At 42.5% G+C, this 19566-nt stretch overlaps 1 protein-coding gene across 3 annotated transcripts in view; it reads left to right on the top strand.

Moving 5' to 3' along the window:
* kank4 (KN motif and ankyrin repeat domains 4) overlaps nucleotides 1-19566 on the top strand; it is a 55794-nt gene that overhangs the window by 2931 nt on the left and 33297 nt on the right. For 2 of the 3 annotated variants that reach the window (XM_040184045.2, XM_040184041.2), the window contains exon 1: nucleotides 1298-1438. The exons of the other annotated variant lie outside the window; for it this stretch is intronic. The gene's annotated coding sequence lies outside the window, so the exon portion shown is untranslated. Of the gene's footprint in view, nucleotides 1-1297; nucleotides 1439-19566 lie in introns of those variants that run through there. 3 annotated transcript variants of the gene reach the window in all.

Raw genomic sequence — 19566 nt, 5'->3', positions numbered from 1 at the left:
TCTCCATGTAGGCAATGGAGTTGGCCTTTATCAAGGCAGGCTTTGTCCCAGGAGACACAGAGCTCTCACGCCCGGAGCAGCAGAGGTTGGCGGTGTGGCAGCTCAAAGTCCTGGCCCATGACATGACCCCCTCCCTCTACAGCCTCCACCCATCTTCTCTCCCAGGAGGGGATCACTGCAGGGAAAATTAAAGCATGTTGAGCGACGGGCAATGGTGCACACCAAGAATGTCCTGAAGTTTAAATTACCTCTCAACCACAAACCCGCCTGTATACAATATGTACCTTCTTTTTTTCCAGACATTGGGGCAAACATTATTTGACCATTTAAGTACAACAAAAAAAGAGACCAAAGAGAGCAAATCTGTGCATTCCGCAGAATGTTGAACATTACCTTGAATTGTTAAAATTCTTGAACAGGTATTTCTGAAGGTTATTTGAGGAACTCATACAGGGGCATGCAGGGAATCTTAGCTTTGAAGAAGACGAAATCAGCAAATGCGGAGAAATCTGGATTAATAATTAAGTTAAACCTGTATCTGATACTTGTTATTGTTGTGGCCTTTTCTGTTTGTCGTCTAATTCATAAAAAAAAATGGGGCAAAGTCTTAACTTCAGCCCTCTTAACAGGTTTGAAAATGTATTGGATTTTCGGCTTTCAGATTGTTGCATTTGAGATGTATCAGAGGCCGAAAGGGCTAAAAAAATCTTTTAGTAATTCACAAGTTTAATCCATTTTTTAGCTCTTGACCATCTGTTTGAATCAAGATAAACTCGTTAAAGGCTGTTTTTCCCACAAAGACTGTTATTGCCTTGCTCCCCCATCTGCTACTGTGCTTATTTTTCCTGAAAGTCCCAGTCGACATCTCACACAGGCAGTGTTCAGACGACAGAGTGTGTTTGTGTGTGTGTGTGTGTGTGTCAGTAAAAGGGGGTTAATGAGATCCTTTATGTTTGTGTGCATGTGTGCCTAACCTCGCATGCACATGTGCATGCATCAGATCAGATGAGGAGCATTTCTCCCTCGCTCCCTTTGCATTCTTTGGAGCATCTGAGAGACTCCCATTTGATGCACGCTCACAAAGTGGGTGTATCCAGCCCAGCCGCTCCGATGTTAGGAAACAGCAACTCTTCCATCCTACTCAGTCTGCTCTCTACTCCCCCTGTTTCAGCCAGTCTGTCTGCCCGCTAGCGTAGCACTCTCCTTTCACTCGCCACTATTCATCCCCATCCAGGATACATTTACACATACCCACGCAGGGCGACCGGATTTCTGTCTCAGTGGACTGACGGGCTCGGCTGATAGAACCGATATGCAGACGATATATACAGAGCTGGAAAGTGGGGATCTGTAGTGGTGCTGTGGAAGCTGAAGTTTCATCCGCCCCCCCCTCCTGCTACGTTTTTTGTCCCAAAGGATACCACACACAGCTGCAGAGGTAAGGGAAGGATAGATATGGTCTGCACTTTCGACGAGTATTTCTATTTTAGCGTTTGGCTCTCATTCTTTCTTTTTCAGTGGTTTCTCGTGTGACTCATATGATTTTATGTTATCAGTTATTGATTCATCACATTCCCTCTTTATTTTTATTCTGTTTCCTCTTCACGTGTCATCCGGTATTCTGTATTTCCCATGTTTATTTTTTCTTTACTCTTCATTTTAATTGTCATTTCTGGAACTGGATCTACATTTCACCAGCACACATTTACATACATTTCAGCGTGATGACTCCAGTTTTTTCTCTGCATGCTGATGTTTATTTTTTTCGCACAAAACATCTGTGTAGTAATTAGATGCTAGACGTGAGGCACACATATACATATTTGCACAGGTATGCACCACCATACTGTCATATGGAATATCTATCTCTTCAAATTTAACGGTTGGTCTTTCACGGCTCTCCAGTGATTGATCCGTTCTCTGAAACATTGCGTTGGCTGGACCGGGTTTCAGTGAAATTCTCTTCTGGTCCGACTTATGTCTGTCAGCTGAAGCCTCACACGTAAATGTATTGTAATTGAATACACATTGCAGAAGGCAAAGTAAGCAGACGACGAATCGAGGTGAGAAGTGATGGTTGTCATTTAGAGGGATATTGCATGGGTGCTCCTTAGCAGTATGCGTACATTCACTCTGCATCTTTGCTCCGCTTGCTACCCCTCTGTTTCCACCTCTCACTCCCTCTAATGCAAAACCTCTCTGTGTCTCTCTCCATCTCTGCTCTTTTAGGGTCTGTATTCGGAGTTAGTCGTGGTCATTGCTCTGCCTGCATGCCTGCCACAGAGCATTGGCCACGGTTGGTTGACTAACCGCAGCTACACAACGTTAGAAAGGCAAAGCGTTCCTGTTACACGGGGCTTGTTTACAGGGTGTTTGTGTGGCTTTGTTTTGTGCTGCATTCACTGACATTAAGATCCATCAATGCTCAGGTTAATGGGCACATTGTTATTCATGCACACATACTGACACACACAGACATTGTTCCTGAAGATCGGCTGACTCCTATTAGTGTCCAGTCCCGTATGTGTTTGTCTTTGAATACGTGTGTGTGTGTGTGTGTGTGTTTCAGCGTGATTTCCTTGAAGGCGCAGAAAGGGGACTCACACCAGCTCACAAGCTCTTGGTCGTTAGGTTCATTCTCTTTCAGGATGCCATGATGTGTGGTTTGGAAATAGGTCTTGTCAGATGAAACATCAGGAAAGAACACAAGTAGCACTTCCTCTTTTTTTAGCTCTCCAATCTTTAAGGTTTTTGAGGAAGATCTGAGAAGGTTTTGTAATCCCAAATGTAATAGCATTTTAACACATGGAGGGGCGTGTCATTTTAACATTTTAGTTGAAATGTTCAAATAAACTGAACTTTGCATTGTTTGAACAACATTCAAATTGTATTTAGTTTTTTATTTGAATTGTGGCTCCAGGGATCCACAGTCTGTTAACAATTTTGGTCCAGACGGAAAAAACTCAAAAATGCTTTTATAGATGGCAACACTTGGGAAAGACTGTCATTCCCCCTTATTGGGAACTGTTTATTACTATAAGGTTTCCTGTTTATTTTGTGCCATAATCAGATCAGATCAGACAAATCTTACCAGTTGTGAAATGGTATTTGTCTTTAGTGCAAATTAGCAATTGGTAGCATGCTGACCTGCTAAACTCAGCTGGTGAACATTCTAAACTTTATACCTAGGAAACATTAGCATATTAGTATTGTCATCTTCAGCGTGTTAGCATGCTGATATTTCTGTTTAGCTCAAAGCATTGTTGATCAAATTGCTGACAAGAGGGAAAACAAAAATGACTTTCTGGGTTAAGGCCAAATGTCCTGAATAGTCAAGTAGTCCACTTCTGTCCTGCAGTGGAGGTCGGACCATTAAGGGCCGAGCCTTAGGTAGGACTGTAGAGGAGAGGCTTAGCGGCTTAATCGGATGGAAAGTGTGTTAAAGCATAGACACGGACGCACACGCACACAAACACATACACACTGGGCCCACCCAGAATCTGTAGCCACTCCAGTGAGCATTTTAAGATTGCTACTCTGGTTCACGGCAAAGCACAGCACGCTCCCCTCTGCACAAAGAAAAATCATGCTTTGCCTGTCTCCCATCGCCGTGCACCACACTGAATAAACTCTGCTTGGGAGTTTGCTGTTATTTTCAGGATGGTAATTATAGACGCATTCGTCATCAGCCGGCACCTAAGAAAAGAAACACAAAGCACATTGCAGATGCCTCGCTGTGATGGGTGTGTGCCTGGCACGTGTCACAGGTTGTCTTCTCAACATGCGAGATGGGCAGTAATGTGCGCGGCGTGTGTCCGTGTGTAAAGTTGGCGGGGGATAGTTGATGCCAGCATGTCTCTGTCTGGAATGGCCGAGCGCCCGGCGCTCCCATGTGGCTCATATTTTCAAGACTTTCCCATCCACTGACTCCTTTGTAGGGCTTCTCTTTTGTTTGCCCACGCGGCAGGAGTCTGTTTGCTCAAAAATGTGTGTTATAGGTTGACGGCTGAAAGGGATAAAGGTGCTCATTTTCCTACTCAACCAAATAGTCCACAACATAATACAAAGCTTGAATATGAAACACTTTCTCGCGAGTGTGCTTTAGTTAGAGTCCAAGAATAGGTTGGATTTGCAATCGCTTTATCTCCACGTTACTTCTTGTTTCATCAAACAGGTAGTAGAGCCGGGGCTAAGGAGCTTTAGCTTCTTAGCAGTGCTCGGGGAGGGAGAGGGACTCCCTAAACTCCAAAAAAACCTCGCTGAGAACACACACAGATACACGAGAGTCAGGAGCCAGCAGGCTAGCACTCCCTCACACACACACACACACACACACACACACATATGCACACACACTAGCTGAGCGGACGCCTACGGACAGCACTGCTAATCTCGTTCCCTGTTGACACACTATTCCTCAGCCGTGCCGTGCTTTCACAGCTCTGTCCCTCCGCGTTGGTCTCCTAAAGCTGGAGGTGTGTTCCCCCCTATCACGGTCAGCAGAAGGGTGACTTCACACCGCACTGGAGGTGTGTTTTATGCTCTGTGCCTGCAGCACATCTGCTCTGCAAACCACAGCTTCCCACAGAACGCTCGGCTCAATGGAACAACGCCACTTTAGTGGTCGTTTTAGGGTTGGGTAGAAGTGAGAGGAGATTCTCTAAGTAAGCTGTTTTTATTAGATTACACAACTTACACAAAGACATTTAGGACTTAACCCGGTGTAAATTTACTTTATCTTCTAGCTTTCTCTTTAATATTCGTTTTCTAAGGACCACGTGACTCACGTAAGTCAAATATTATAAATGTATGGATTCAGAGAAAGTGGTAAATTGGATTTAACTTGCAAAATGAAGAGTTTGTAGACGCACTTTGCCCCCTGACAATTCATGAGTTTGTTGTGGCTGATTCCGCCCATTTCTGAACCGCAGCCAGCTGGCATTAAAGTCATTGCCAAGGTAGATTCTTTTCTTTGCTCTGGAAGCACATTTTGTGTATAAAGAATGTGAGCTGGAGTAGATCACACGCCCTCTTTTAGAATCTGTTTAGTTGATGTGTTTTGTTGGCAAACCTACTTGAGTCATTCAGTGTCGTCACATAACAGGTCACAGCTCAGGGACCTCATCCTATTTGCCAAGGTACCACCACTATGAAGACAAAGCAACCCAAAAGTAGCTGCCATGGAAATTTCCCGTTCCCCTTGTTAAGCCCTTGTTGAACCTAGAAAAAATATGATTTGTTGTATTCAAAATGTTAATGATCCATCTTTATGGGTCTGTATGATGATGTCAGGCAGGTATACTTGTCAGGCTACAGGGCAAATATATTCCTATTGATCATCGCCCCTTCAACTAGAATATATAACTAAATACAACACGTTTTATCACTTGTGAGCAGGTGGGCTGTCACATATTCTTTTAGTTTTATTGCAACTTTGCTTTTATCTCGTTTCATCTTTATGTTGTAACTGTTGATATTTATTATGTGACATCTTATTTCTCTCCTGCCTTTTTGCCAGAACAATGCCACTGAGAAGTGTTTCCAACTTGAGTTGAACTCAATGAACGTCTCAAAAATGAAATGTAATATTTACTTGTTGAGTTCTGATCACTGAGTTGGTTTTAAGTTCAATGCTGAGAGGAACTGTGGGGATGAGAGGAACAAAAACGAAAACGGGCCGAAAGCTTTTGTTTTATTTCTTCTCTGTCCCTGCACTCATTGGCTTTGAAAGTAGACGTTGAGGGGGTCAGTGTTGCCGACATGGCAACTTTCTTGCTGGATTTAAAGACATTTTGAGCTACTGTTGCAAGCCACTTTTTTTCGGAAAACATCTCAAAACCTATTTGTGAATTATAGTCAATGACCTCAAATATGTTAAACCCTGGTTTGACCCTTGAAAAATAAGGGTCAGATGGTTTTCAGTGAATTAAATTTAGAGTTATGTATTTAGGGAGTAATTTAAAAACACGTCCTCTAGAACAGCTAAGCCCGAAATAAAGCCCCACAACAGGACATTTCTCAAGTAGCAAGAGTGAAGAACAATGGCTAGGTTTATCCTTACATTGTTTCCCTACGTTGCATCCTCACCACTGCTCCGTAATGGGTTCCTGGCATTGACAGGGAGGAAAAAACAGAGTCTGTCGTGAGAGGGGAGTCCAGAGTGCACAGGGAAACATGGGACTTCCTAATGGAACCTTCATCACTAAATGCTGTGTTGTAATTGGCTCAGCGAAGGAGGCAGGAACTCCCTGTGTTGTTGGACGGGACCCCTCCTTACAAAAAGTTAGTGCTTGCATTTACGTGTGTTGTGCGTTGGTGTCCTGAACCTTAAATACCCTTTGGCTCTCTAAGTGTATATTTGAATATCCGAGATGCTTGTGTGTGTATAAATATATCGTTTGTGGGTGCAGTGGGTTTTTATTCTTGTTGAGGTTGTGTGACTATTGTTGCCTGTGCAGACTTAAACATTACATTCTTAACCACTTAAACAAGTTGCACATCTACTGCACCTTTTAGCGGTTTATCTATGCGTATACTTGTGAGATATTTTACCCTACTGTCTGCTTGGTTTGCACACATTCCTTCCACCCTTTATACTGCTTGGCAGTATTACAGCTTTTCCCCCTTGCTTCCTGACATCAGCATCCACCTGCAGGTTTTGATTATATGTTTTCCTAAGGTGTATTATTTTTGCTACCCATGTGCTGCACGTAATGTGTGCTTGTTCAATTATCCCCACTGTGCATACTGGGCATCCAGATAATACGTCTGTCTGAAATGCACCCACTCAGTCAGTGACTGCCTGCATCGCCTCGTCCGGCTCTGGCTGGCAGCAGGAGTTCTGAGGGAGAGTTGTAAGAAAACCACAGCCATGCAAGAATGTAGAGGACTGTAGTTGTTGCGGGGGCTGATGGACAATAGTGGGAAGTCAAACGAAGTGTTGAGTCAAATTGAGCAAGTGTTTGTTTTTGGCCAATTATCTTTTCTGTAGACTGGTTTCAAAAATTGTTACATTTTTATTTTCACATTTAGGATTCAAACAAGGGCAGTGGTGTCGTGGTTAGCACTGTCGCCTCACAGCAAGAAGGTCCTGGGTTTGACGCCCAGTGGCCTTTCTGTGTGGAGTCTGCATGTTCTCTCCGTGTCTGCGTGGGTTCTCTCCGGGTTCTCCGGCTTCCTCCCACAGTCCAAAAACACGGACTGGGGATCAGGTTAATTGGTGACTCTAAATTGGCCGTAGGTGTGTGAATGTGGGTGTCACATATATAGTGTGTGAATGGTTGTATGTCTCGGACCTGTGATTGGCTGGCGACCAATCCAGGATGTACCCCGTCTCTCGCCCGAAGTAGGCTGGGATAAACTCCAGCCCCCCCGCGACCCTGTGTGCAGGATAAGCGGTTTGCAGATGGATGCATGGATTCAAGACAAGACCAGTCGGCTTACTACCTCTTTCTGCACTGTGAATTTAAAGAGTATTTAACTGTGAAAAGTATGTGTATGTGTGTGACTGTCTGCATGTGCATGCGCAAAGCTTCTTTGACCTTCTTCCCATCTTTCAGACTAACTGTTATGATGGCTTGCACCAAGGGGTTGCATGAAGGTGAGGAATGCAGATGAACAGATGAATGCTTCGTCGCTGCGTATAGCTGTGCACATCGGTGTGATTATGAGGGAAAGCACCTGCAAGTATGTAGCGTCAGTGCACGTACATGCGCACACACACACACACACACACACACACACACACACACACACGTGCGCGTAAGCTACCAGGTTATGAACTCTCAGAGGTGGGCGTGTGTGAGTGTGTTTAGTGAGAACCTTCCTTGTGTGAGTTGCGGAGTGTTTGGCCTCAGTGGAGCTGCTGCCTGACTTGGATTTAATGAGCCCTGAACCTTGTCTGCTGCTCCACCATGGAGTGTGTGTCTGTGCATTCTGTTTCTCACCATGCAGACACTACCGCGTGTGTATTGTTTTCTATGTTATGTGCATATTCAGATATTTACAGTGTTCCCAGTATATTCTGGAAAACAATGTTGGAGCCAGCAAATGTAATTCAGGTAGAGGCTACGTAATACTTTCTAACAACAAACAATGGGAATAAATGTGAGCATTCAAATACTTCCACAAAGATACTTTTAGATACTGTCAGATACTAGGGAACATAAGATCAGAACTGGGTTCTGCTGGGGGCAGGGAAATGGATCCAAATGTTGGTACACAGGAGATAATGGAGAGGAACACCTGGTGACAGGCAGTCAGGATCAGGCAAATAAACAGGCACACTTGGCAGGCGGAACATACACAGGCAACCGGTAAGAGACACCACACTGTACTAGTGATACTAGCTGTAAAGCTACATCTATACCTGTGTTCTAACTCAGGAGCTGCTTCCTTTTCCCCTCAAGATTGATTATATCAAAACGGGTTGAAAAAAAGGCTGTCTCCCTTCAAGTGTATTTGAGCAATTTGGCCTCGGATGCATCTCTTTCAGCTCTTATCTCCACTGGGCATCCTTTTGCATTATGAGGCTTTGGACTGCTCCACTACGGCATTAGAGGAGGCAGAGAGGGAATGCGCAGGTGTCCCTGTGACACAATCAGACTGGATTGCAGCACTTGAACTCGCACACCCACCATGAATGAATCCAATCAGCAAGATTGTATGATCATGGAGGCCTCTTGTGTCTGTCAATCAGAGTCGGTGTTTAAAGCCAATTCATTTCGCAATCCAGGTGTTGAACTTAAATATCAATATTGAAAAACTGCTTTTATTTTATTTTAATTTTGTATTCTTCCATAGTACAACAAATGCATACAAAGGAATAGATAGGAGATATGTAGAGCTCTATTACAGTGTCTGATTATTGAAACAAATACCTTGAGACAATGTACTGGTTCACATTCAGTTTTATCCTGTATTATTTACGTAAAAGCTATTTTTTCTAAGGAGCACTGGTCACTTTTGGGTCTTTTTCTGTAACTGTTTTTTGCACAGTGACAGTGTAATTGCAATAATGATGACTCATGGAGAAGGTAAACTATTTCAGTATGGAAAAAAACTTTTTTATAAAATGATGTCCTGAGAGTTGCACTTTAATGTGTTGTTTTTCCTAGAAAATAATGTACGTCTTACGTCATACCTTCATTCTTGCAACACCCCATAGTGATGTTTGCTGAGCATGCATGTCTACCTCTATCTTCTTCTAGCCCCTGCAGCTCCAGAAGTTGCTGACACAATGTCTTCCTGTTCTCCCCGGTAACTAAAATCCACAGACGGCTCTCCATGTCAGCCAATCAGATAACAGATAGCTTGTAATTTTGAGTCAGTTCTGCATGCCTTTCATCTGTTGTGCTAAAACGTGTTTTGCTAGACGGATGGGACACTGTGGATCGTTTACTTAATGTGGCATGTGAGGAATGGGCATAATGAGAAGGTGCCTACAGAGGAGTAACCAGAGGAGAAAATTTAAAAGGAAGGATTTTAGACCGATGGGAGGAAGGATGACGAGAAGAGGTGAACAGAAAAACGTCTTTCAGCTCACCTCTCCCATGTCAGCTATAGGCCTGATAGAGAGGCATTAACGGAACGAAGGAGAGAGAGAATAAAGGGCATTCCAAAGGCCATGTTTCCCCCACTAATCTGTCCTTCTGCCTTTATGTCTGCGGCGCGTCGCACATTTCTATCAGTCGGCTTCCAAAACACTGAGACTCCTTTTGGAAATCCGATGCAGAGGTGGAGAGGGAAGGACAACGATGGATAGAAAGGGGACGAAAGAGAGGAAGAAGATAAGGGGAGGCAGCAGTGACGGGTGAGGGGGTGGGGAGCGAGTGGGAGATCTTCATCTCTGTTATGATTGGCATCTTAAATGAGGTTTTCTGTAGCACCAGTGCACTCAATATATCATTCTCTCTCATATTTCTTTAAACAAGGTCAACATCGGTGTCTTAATGAAACTCTCTCTGAGCCCGTGCCAAGATTCAGAGCTTAGATAGATTACTCATTAATAAGATATCTTGTTCTGCATATTTACAACAGACAATGAAGGCTATCGTCAAATATGACTATCAGCCGTCACTGGGAGTTATTTTACCCATTGAGTGAATAATTGCGGTTGTCAGTGAAAGAGTACAGGCAAACTTGTACTTTTCTAGTGCATAAGGATTCATACATGAATGGCACAACATAAGGGGACAATCAATGCAGAACATGCTCTCAGTAAATATAACCAAAACGTGAACGCGTCTTTGGTTTTAGAAGAATATGCAATAAGCGAACAGCAATGCGGAAATTATGTTGAAAAAATATGAAATATGAAAAAATGTTTTGGGAAATTTACATTAAAGAATTTCAGGATCATTAAATAGTTTTTACTTTCGTATTTGTTTGTTCATTCATTTTTTTCTTAGTACACTAACCCGTTCGTTGGCTTATAATCCAGCACAGTTGAAATACGAATATAACTTTCAAGTTCCCAAGTTCATATAGGGGAATAGTGTGAATAGTGACTGGTCTGCTTCTCTCAAAACCCATTACAGCAGAAAATGAGCCATTGATCTCTTTTGAATCCGTTCAATGCAGGGACAAAAAAAAAAATTCTCCCCTTCCACCTCTTGTATATTCCATAAACAATGAAAAAAACAACGCCTCCAGTACATCATCCTTTGTCCCTGCCGGGTGGTCACGTCTTCTCACAACACATGCAATGGCCGGCCTGCATCGCAGCACAAATACAAACCAATAGTGACCCACTGACAAATTGTTTTTCTGTGTCACGATGCCACCGCTGTGCATTGTCTGCAGCTGACTAAGCCGCTTCAAAGCTCTGTACGCGATGCTCCAATTTGGCCACATCCCAGAGTCCCAGATTTGTCCTAAACCATTTCAGTGAGGGCGCTTGTGCCAACTCCAGATGAATGTGGAGTGCAGTAACTAGCCTGCATAACAAACCACAATCAAGCAGATGGGTCGTGTTTAGTATGTCTGTTCGGTCCAGTGCTGTCATGTCTTTATCTGGGTGTCTTGCTGTTTTGCACACTTATCTGGCGCGTTGTGATAGATGGCCATCTGTTTGTTTACTGTGAAAAAAGGTTTGCTCTCTGAGAAAGCTGCACCTCTGTGTCTGCTAGTAGACGAATTGTGAGGTTACATCTTCTTTATAAGGTGACAGTGTATGTACACTACGTGTTTAATCTTCTTTTTTTTAATTTACGCTGAAAATAGGATTCTCTCCCTCGGAGCTCTAACACCACGCAGGCACACGCATACTCACACATGCACGCACAAACATTCATGCACAAATGGTTAAATCGAGGTCTGCAGAAAAAAATCTCTTCCAGGCTCCTAGGTTATTTTTATCCTGAATGCTCGTAAGCTACGCGTCTTCCTTTTTACGTACCTCAGTCCTTCAGCGACTTCTCTTGCCTTTTCAAATCTCTCTCTCCCCCCACTCTTCCCTTTTCTATCCATCCATTCATCTGTGCAGAGGTTGAGTGAGGCGGAGAGAGAAGAGATGAAAGAGTTTTCACCATAGTCACACGAGTACACACAGATCTTCTAACGTAGTTAGTAATGGTAGAGTATTGAACTGTGGGTTTTTCTTGAATTCGGAAATTTACATGTTCCACTTCCTGATGACATTCTACTGAAAAAGAAAGAAATATTGTGGTTTTAAGTTTCCAAAATTGGAACAATTTATAAATATAAAATTAGCATCATTAAATCTCTCTCTCTCTCTCTCTCTCTCTCTAAAGAAAATATAATAAAAATATTGAAACAATTATAATAAATTAAATGATTAATGCATTAGTGTATTGTCATTTAAATGCATTGCCACCATTAATTTGCATCGTCAATAAGAAAATCCTCCCTGCAGCATTTTCAAATTGAATGAATTATTGTTGGATTGGATGCTGTGGTGCCGAGTGGGTCGCGACGTCTCAAGGCTAAAGCTCGGATGACTCTTGACATGCTGCTTTGTTGGGTATTTAACATGGTGGTGAATGGGGAGAGCATAGACTGACAGGCAAAAAGAGCCCTCCCTTTGATGGGATTAGCACAGCTGCAGACAGAGACTAGTGCTTTAGATTGATTAAAGTGTAATCCTGGGGGATAATCAGGCCTCCTGATGCGGCATGTGTGGCCAGCAGCCCCCCGCCTCTGTCCTCTGTCACATTCACACTCTCTGGACACTCTACATCTTCTCGCTCATTTTGTTACGTCTTTCCTTGAATGTAGCCTCTTGGAAAAGGTCAAGCGTAATGAAGAAGAGATGGCGAGGATGGGAAATGAACACTCAATCATCTCTATGTCTCATCGAAGATGTATTCAGAAGGTTTAACGGGGTGGCATCAAGCTTAGAGTGGAGAAGTAGGTCTCCCTCACACCACGTTACCGTTCTAGAGTATGTCTATGTCCATTGTCTATGAAGATTATCTGACTCCCTAACTAGAGAGACGCTATGTCCAATACCACATACTGGCGGAGTAACATTTCCTCAAATATAAAAATACATGAACCTTTATTTTTGCCTAAAAAAAAAAAGCAAATAATATACATGCTATTTAAACACGTGATCAATTTACAGTATTGAGCAGTCCCACTGTATTGTATGCCTTTATTACCAGTAGGGCAGTATATGCTAGCAACATAGACACAGAACTGATTTCAGTTTTCCATTCTTTGTTTCAATATGGGCGACTCATGGGAACGTGAGTGTAAAACGGAGGTCAACTGTCCGCAGTTACTCTTGTAGTATCGTGCTGGGAAAAGAAACCCTGTGAGCTCTGTAGAACGTCTGTGTGATAGCCTGGAGTATGGGAACTGCCCTGCAGCCTGACAGAGGGAGGCCGTTCATCACGGATTCATATAGCACATCCTTGGTCTGTGTGTGTGTGTGTGTGTGTGTGTGTGTGTGTGTGTGTGTGTGTGTATAATAATATATATATATATATGAACACAGATAGCAGGCTATAGCACAAGGTACTTTATTCATCAGTTTATTCTGGCATTTGTAATGTGGGTTTTATAAGAAGGTTGTAGACAGGAGGAATTGTAACAAAGCAGATAGTGACTGAATAACAAAGAGCTGTAGCACATACTGGCAAATGGGAGAGGGAGAGCTAAGTGGAAGTAAATAATACAAAACCCAGGCTATTTATCTCAGCTTCACACAACAATCGCACAAACATACGAGGTAATTCTTTAGAGGTGGTAATCCTTCGTTACTTCATAGTTTTCTTGTCACCTGAGAAAAGCGGTGCATTCCTCTCCCCTCTTTCTTTCGCTCAAGGATTTCATAATATCACAGCACAGGGTGACATCTTATCCAGGCACACAAAGCTGGGGACAGCAAAGGAAATGAGTACGGAGAGAATAATATAGATCTAAGATGTGAGATGATGAATGCTGGAAAGGATAAAGTGAAGAGAGATGTGATTGACCCTCATTCTGCTGAACATGCTTTATGAGGGTTTTCCCCTCATAAAGCATATTCCGCATGGGAACAAGCGATAGCGGTAAGGAGGCCCGTGAGGCCGTGGCTACTTACATTTCTTTCAACTGTTGTTCTTTATTAATTGTTGCATCATTTGGGGAAGGACACCCTTGCATCGGTTTAGGACTCATTTTGATCCACTTTTGGACACACTGGACTCACACATACAGTTCATCTTTAACCGTCTGCACTGTGCACCTCCGGCCATCTGCTTTCTCAACCCATTGACAGCGGTCTACATGTTACTCAGCGCTGTCGATAGAGAGGCCAGCAGATTAAGCTTCACAGACCCCCCCTCCCCCCCTCACATCCCTGACAGTGAGTGTGTGTGGTAATAGGAGAGTAAAAAGTAACAGATGGTTCTCTCACATCAGTATCATGCAAAGAAGGGGGTGGTTGGATTTGAAGAGCACTTACCTCAAGGTGGTTTTCTAATGAACATACAGCGCGGACCCCGTTTGTATTTGTACGCTGCTCTGTTGCATCCGTAATTGACAATTCGGAAGCTGCAGACTTGCATTTTAACAGATTTGGGGAAATAATGTCCTGGGATAGACTGACGACTCGTACACAGTGTCCATCATCTCGTCCAATAGGAGCAGGGGAAGGCTACGGCCTCTTAACACCCTAAACAGCATGGGGGGGATTAAAAGGCTGGGTGGATCGATGTGTATGTGACGTTGCAGAGTTTATACATTTTTTCGTAAACCTGTGCTTGTGAACCACATCTGGCAGCAGGTATGGGAGCCACAGGTGTTGTTTAAGCGCTGGGCAGATATATAAACTGTTGTCCTCGATTGTCCTTTACATTTCTGTTTGTTACCGATTAAACAAGTAACATGTCTTATAAGCTTTAAGAGGTGGTAGGCAGAATGCTAAGGCTTTAAAGCCAGGCTTGCTCTCCATTTTTGCTTTTCTAAACTAAGCTAATCGCCGTGTTGACGTACAGACATCAGAGAGGCTGGAACCTTCTCTTTTAGCACTTGAAAGGAAAGAAAAGCAGCTACATTTTCTTAAAACGGTTAATTATTTTTTGACTTTTAAATCGTCAAGTAATTGTAAAAGTCATAAGGCAGAATTTTGCTTGTTACAGCCTTTTTAGGATTTGACTGCTTCTCATTAATCCTGTTTGATGGGTTTTCATGATCGGACAAGGCACCTGGCAGTTGTGCTGGCCACTTATCATTGTCCTGATGAGTCAGCAATTAGTTCCTTGCTGTGCAGCTTGATTAGAATTAGTTAAATGCAGTTGCACTGTAAACATGTTATAAAGTTATCAATTTGTTCTTAGGATGGAAAATGGATTATTTATGGTCTTCTTTATTTAAATGTGTTTTTTGTAATCCCTCATGTTTCAAGATTGAGTCTCCATTAACTTTCACGTCCCCCTTAATTATTGTCTTGCTTGACAAGTGGTCCCTGTGCCGTAGGAAGCCTGCCTTTTTTTTGTGTCCTTTCCAACTGGCGCATTCCCAGCCTGTCCATGTATTCACCAGGTCAGTTGTCCATTCCTAAAGGAAAACCAGAGAGATTAACAGCAGGCAGCGGTCATAGTGTTTTGGCACAGGAGAAAAAAAAGAGCTGAAGCAGAAGATACGGACGTGTCAGAGAAAAACAAAGCGAGTGTGCACTCAGCCCAGGAGCTAAAAAAGGAACATGGCAGAGAGAGAGAGAGAGAGAGAGAGAGAGAGTTATGGTCCTTTGAAGAGAAGGGGAATCCCACTGAGGTCACCATCTCGCACAACAGTTTGTTTCGCCAGTTTCCCGTTTGTGGTTTGTCTTCCCTGCACCATATGATCATAACCTCAAAACCATAAGGGGTAAGAAGGAAGTAAACATTTTTCGAATTACGCTACATGTCATTTAGCTGACGCTTTTATCCAAAGCGACTTACAATGATCGCTATCTTTGGTATTAAACATGATCACAGAGCTAATTACATTTAGATGCGAGAGGCATGAGGGAAATCTCCGAGCCAGCAAAAAGGGTTGTCCTCACACAGCCAAGTTTTTACACACCATCGCCTGTTCTTGTCCTATTTGAGTGCCTGCTGTTACCGCCACTTTCGGGAAAAGCATAACGGCTTCATCAGTTCACTCCTTGGATGCTTTGACACTGTCATTTAAATTGTAAAACCGTCTGTTTACTTGAATTTCCTAAAGCCATGTTTTACAGGCCATTACAGTGACAGGAAATACATCGTGAACGTTACCCACACTGGATTTGGTACCAGTACCTCAGGGGATCCACCAAATGTGTTATGCATCACTCAGCCGTAATTTGTTATAGTTTTATTAGCCGTGTATTTACTTCATTGCAAGGATATAAAATAATAAAATGTTCCTCCTCAGATCCAACATCATTCTTCTTTTATCTCCTTTTTTTTTTATAAACATCTGAACTGCCGCTACTCTAGTCAGCAAGTCAGCCTTTCTTTTGATTCCAGTCTGCCGCCCAAACAAAGTCTGTTTATAAATGAGCTGCCCTTTGGCCAAACCATATTGTTTTCCCAGCAGTTGGATGTTTTTTTTGTGGTCACGTGTTCCTGGTCTGAATTTGGATTTAGGCAGCATAGTCTTAGAAAATGCATTTTAGTGGTTTGAATTTATGCCAAGTTAGAAGCGAAAGCAGAAGTGCCTTTAAGCTGCAGTTCCCCTGATGGCCACTAATTGCCGGCTCCAAGGAAACTGCACCAGGGAAAACCTTAAGTCTCACTCAAAAAAAAAAAATCTAAACCATAATTATTTTCCTCCACAAGTCAGGGGCGTCCTCGCTTGATTCACAGATGTCCCAGTTTATCACACTCCCCGTTTGCCATTGGAGATGACACATCTAACTTCAGGCTTCCAAACATTTCTTCACGAATCTTTGAGGAAGATAAAAGCAGCTGCCTCCCTGTTTTCTACAGTCAGCGTTGCAGGATTCCCTCTTGAGGTTCAGCAGCAGTGAGGCCATGTTGCAAACACACAAGAAGTGGCTTAATGCCAACACGCCGTTTTATGAGGACTTACAATCGATTGAGCTCCCTCAGCGGTTGAAATATTATATATTTTAGACCCAGCTACAGCTTTTGTTTCAGTTGGTGTGCACAAAGCGCTTGGTGCCAAAGGGGAATATTGTAGTTATGTGTGTCTGTGTGTGTCTTGCCAATTGTGTGTGTGTGTGTGTGTGTGTGTGTGTGTGTGTGTGTGTGTGTGTGACAGAGAGAGAAAGACGAAGAGAGTGTGTCTGTGTCATTTTGTGCAGTGAACCTAAATACATCCCCATTATTTCAATATAGAGCAGTTCAAACAAAGACGCTGGTAATTTGGAAAGCTTTTGAAACAAAATGATGATGGAAAGGCAATCTTCTCCCTGCGCTCTCCCTCTTTGGAGTAGAGTGGCTGATACAGATGTTTCTTTTCTCAGACGGAGAAAGGATTGGACGATGAGATTTCTTCACTCGTTAAGCGCCACAGAAGCAGTTCAAGCCAATTCTTTGCTGTTAACATGTTCTGAAAAAGACGGGACAGAGTTTCTACCAAAACCTCAAGTTTGACACTCACTGCTGAGTGCCATTATTTGGCAACCAAACTAGAAGCACTGCTTATTGTTTTATTTTTACTCTTATGAATATGCTCGGCGAAAGACATGAAACTATCAATTGAGTTGTCCTCATGCTTTGTGCTCTGAGTCTTCACGGTTTACTTCACGGTGTTTGATCCAGATGATTAATGCTCATCTGCGATTCAATATTATCTTTGTTCCGAATCGTATTGTGATGTTAGGATCAGATCAGTTCATTGGTCTACAAATTTTAATTTCATAATGAATTAGTTTGAAGCTTGAAGCTAGCTGCACAGTTACGTTTAATACACAACCAGCTTGAAGGCAGGTATTGGCTTGCCATTATATATTTATAATATGTTTAGTCTGTAAACAAATAGTATTATTGTCTGTCATTCCAGGAAGGAGTAAAGTATATTAAGGGAAAGTTCCCATAATACAACAGTAACTAATAGGGAAGTCCTATAGAGCGAATAACTGAATTACAGGAAAGGGCAGATTGAAGTGCTTTGTCCACCAGTAGAGTTAACTTACCTTAAGTAAAAGCACTAAAACATAGCTGTAAAAATACATTATAAAGTCCTGAATTCAAAGCGCTAATGTAAAGAAAATACAGGCTAATTCTCAGCAAAACGTTCTCAAATGTATAATAGATAAAGTAGTCATTATGCAGAATGGCTTCCTTTAAAGGGTCATATGATCATGTCACATGAACGTCTTGTTCTGTTTTATTGTCACCATTACATACTTGAAGGAGAATTTTAATGTTGTACTTATTCAACATTGAGCCAATTTTCTTTTGGGTAGACTAGTATACTGCATGATATCATAAAAGCATATATGATATATAATTTATTTAATTTAATAATTTAATATTTCTCTTATTATATTGTATATAATGTGTATCTTTTTATTCTATTTTCTTCCCTGTACATGCTGCTGTGATACCAAAATTTCCCTCTTGAGGGATCAATAAAGTATCCATCTATCTATCTATGATATTGCTCCACAATGTTTTCCAGCATACGTCTTGTTCGGATTCGTTCAGTTCTTCTGAGGCGTCACTTTGAATTTGAAACGGAAATCATGGATATTTAAAATCCTTCATGTTGCTTTGTGTAAATGGAGAATATCCTCATGGGCATCTTCAAGGTGTTTGTGCATGTCGGAACCCGGAGATCAGCCACATGACCACAGCGGTGTCTAATTAAGAAACCGCCAGACTCTAGTCATCAAAGGACATTATGTAATATCTCTCCTCGGAGCATAAACATGTATATGTCCATCTTGCGGTGTGTGTACAAGTAAGAAAATGAAAGGGACGACAAAAGTGACCTTGGCAACCCTTTCCTTCCCTCTGTGTTATTTCTCCTTGAAGGAAAGCGTAGGAGGGGGAAATGAGGAGCGGGAGAGGGATTTTATTTGATATCTCTCCCCTGTTCGGGGAATACACCCCCTTCCTCTCTCAGCCTGGAGTCTCTTTTCTTTTCGGTTTAGAGCTGAATAAAAGCTGCCCTTGGAATTAATGACTTGTTTATTCGTCTCGATTAACATGAAAGGTACACATGATCCGCTCAGGGATCACGGGTGGATTTTATAGGACTGTCTGACCTCCAAGAAACCTTAAACTGGAATCAAGATGAGATTAGTGCGCTAAGTTATGATATATACATACGGACCCTAATGCATTCTCTGGGCTGTTATGAGGTGCTTTCCACTTTCCACTGAGGTGCTAGTCTACTTGTTGACAGAAAGTAAGCAGAAACGTTTCAACATCTTCCAAACAGCTTGATACTAACACCATTAAATCGGAGTGAACTTCTACCAGGGGCCTCATTCGCTGATGTTAAAAAAGCACTGATCAATACCCTTCTGCTCTTGTAGCTGTGACTGGGAGATGAATTGGCTAAAAGTTAAGCCAGCATGAACACAAAATAAATTGGGCCTCTCGTTGGTGTACTTTAACTGCACCATGTAGGAGTATGAGTAGAAGTCACAAATACCCAAACAATAATTATATGATGTGTAGAGGAGTGCTGAAAAAAAAGATCAATAAAGTATCCATCTATCTATCTATGATATTGCTCCACAATGTTTTCCAAAAGAAACTCTCCACGCACGGCAGTGGCATATATCAGGGCAAAGGAAGAGTAAAATATAAATATAAAAGATGAGGCAAAGAAGCGAGCAGGAGGCACAGAGAGACACTAGGATCAGACGGCTGTGTGTATACGGACCGCGCAAAGCTGTGGATCACAACCAGTTTGGGCTTTCTTGTGTTTCAGAACGACATCGGGTGTTTTGCTGTTTTGTTCACTCGTGCATATTTAGTCTGCAGCGGCAATTAGATCAACAAGCACCACCTGTGCCACTGAGTGTGACCCATTTAAAGGCCCTGCAGCTCCACGCAGGTGTTTTCATTTGTTGTGGCTGATTAGAACGCGGCTCAGGTCGAGCCTGGGAAGACGAAGGAAAGCATTAGAGGTCATGAAGCCCCACTGCTTAATTAAAAGGGATAAAGGCAT

This window comes from Gasterosteus aculeatus, chromosome 8 (genome assembly GCF_964276395.1).
Source record: "Gasterosteus aculeatus chromosome 8, fGasAcu3.hap1.1, whole genome shotgun sequence".
NCBI classification, from domain to species: domain Eukaryota; kingdom Metazoa; phylum Chordata; class Actinopteri; order Perciformes; family Gasterosteidae; genus Gasterosteus; species Gasterosteus aculeatus.
Note: the sequence above shows the minus strand (reverse complement) of the source record. Positions and strands in the feature narration are given on the sequence as shown.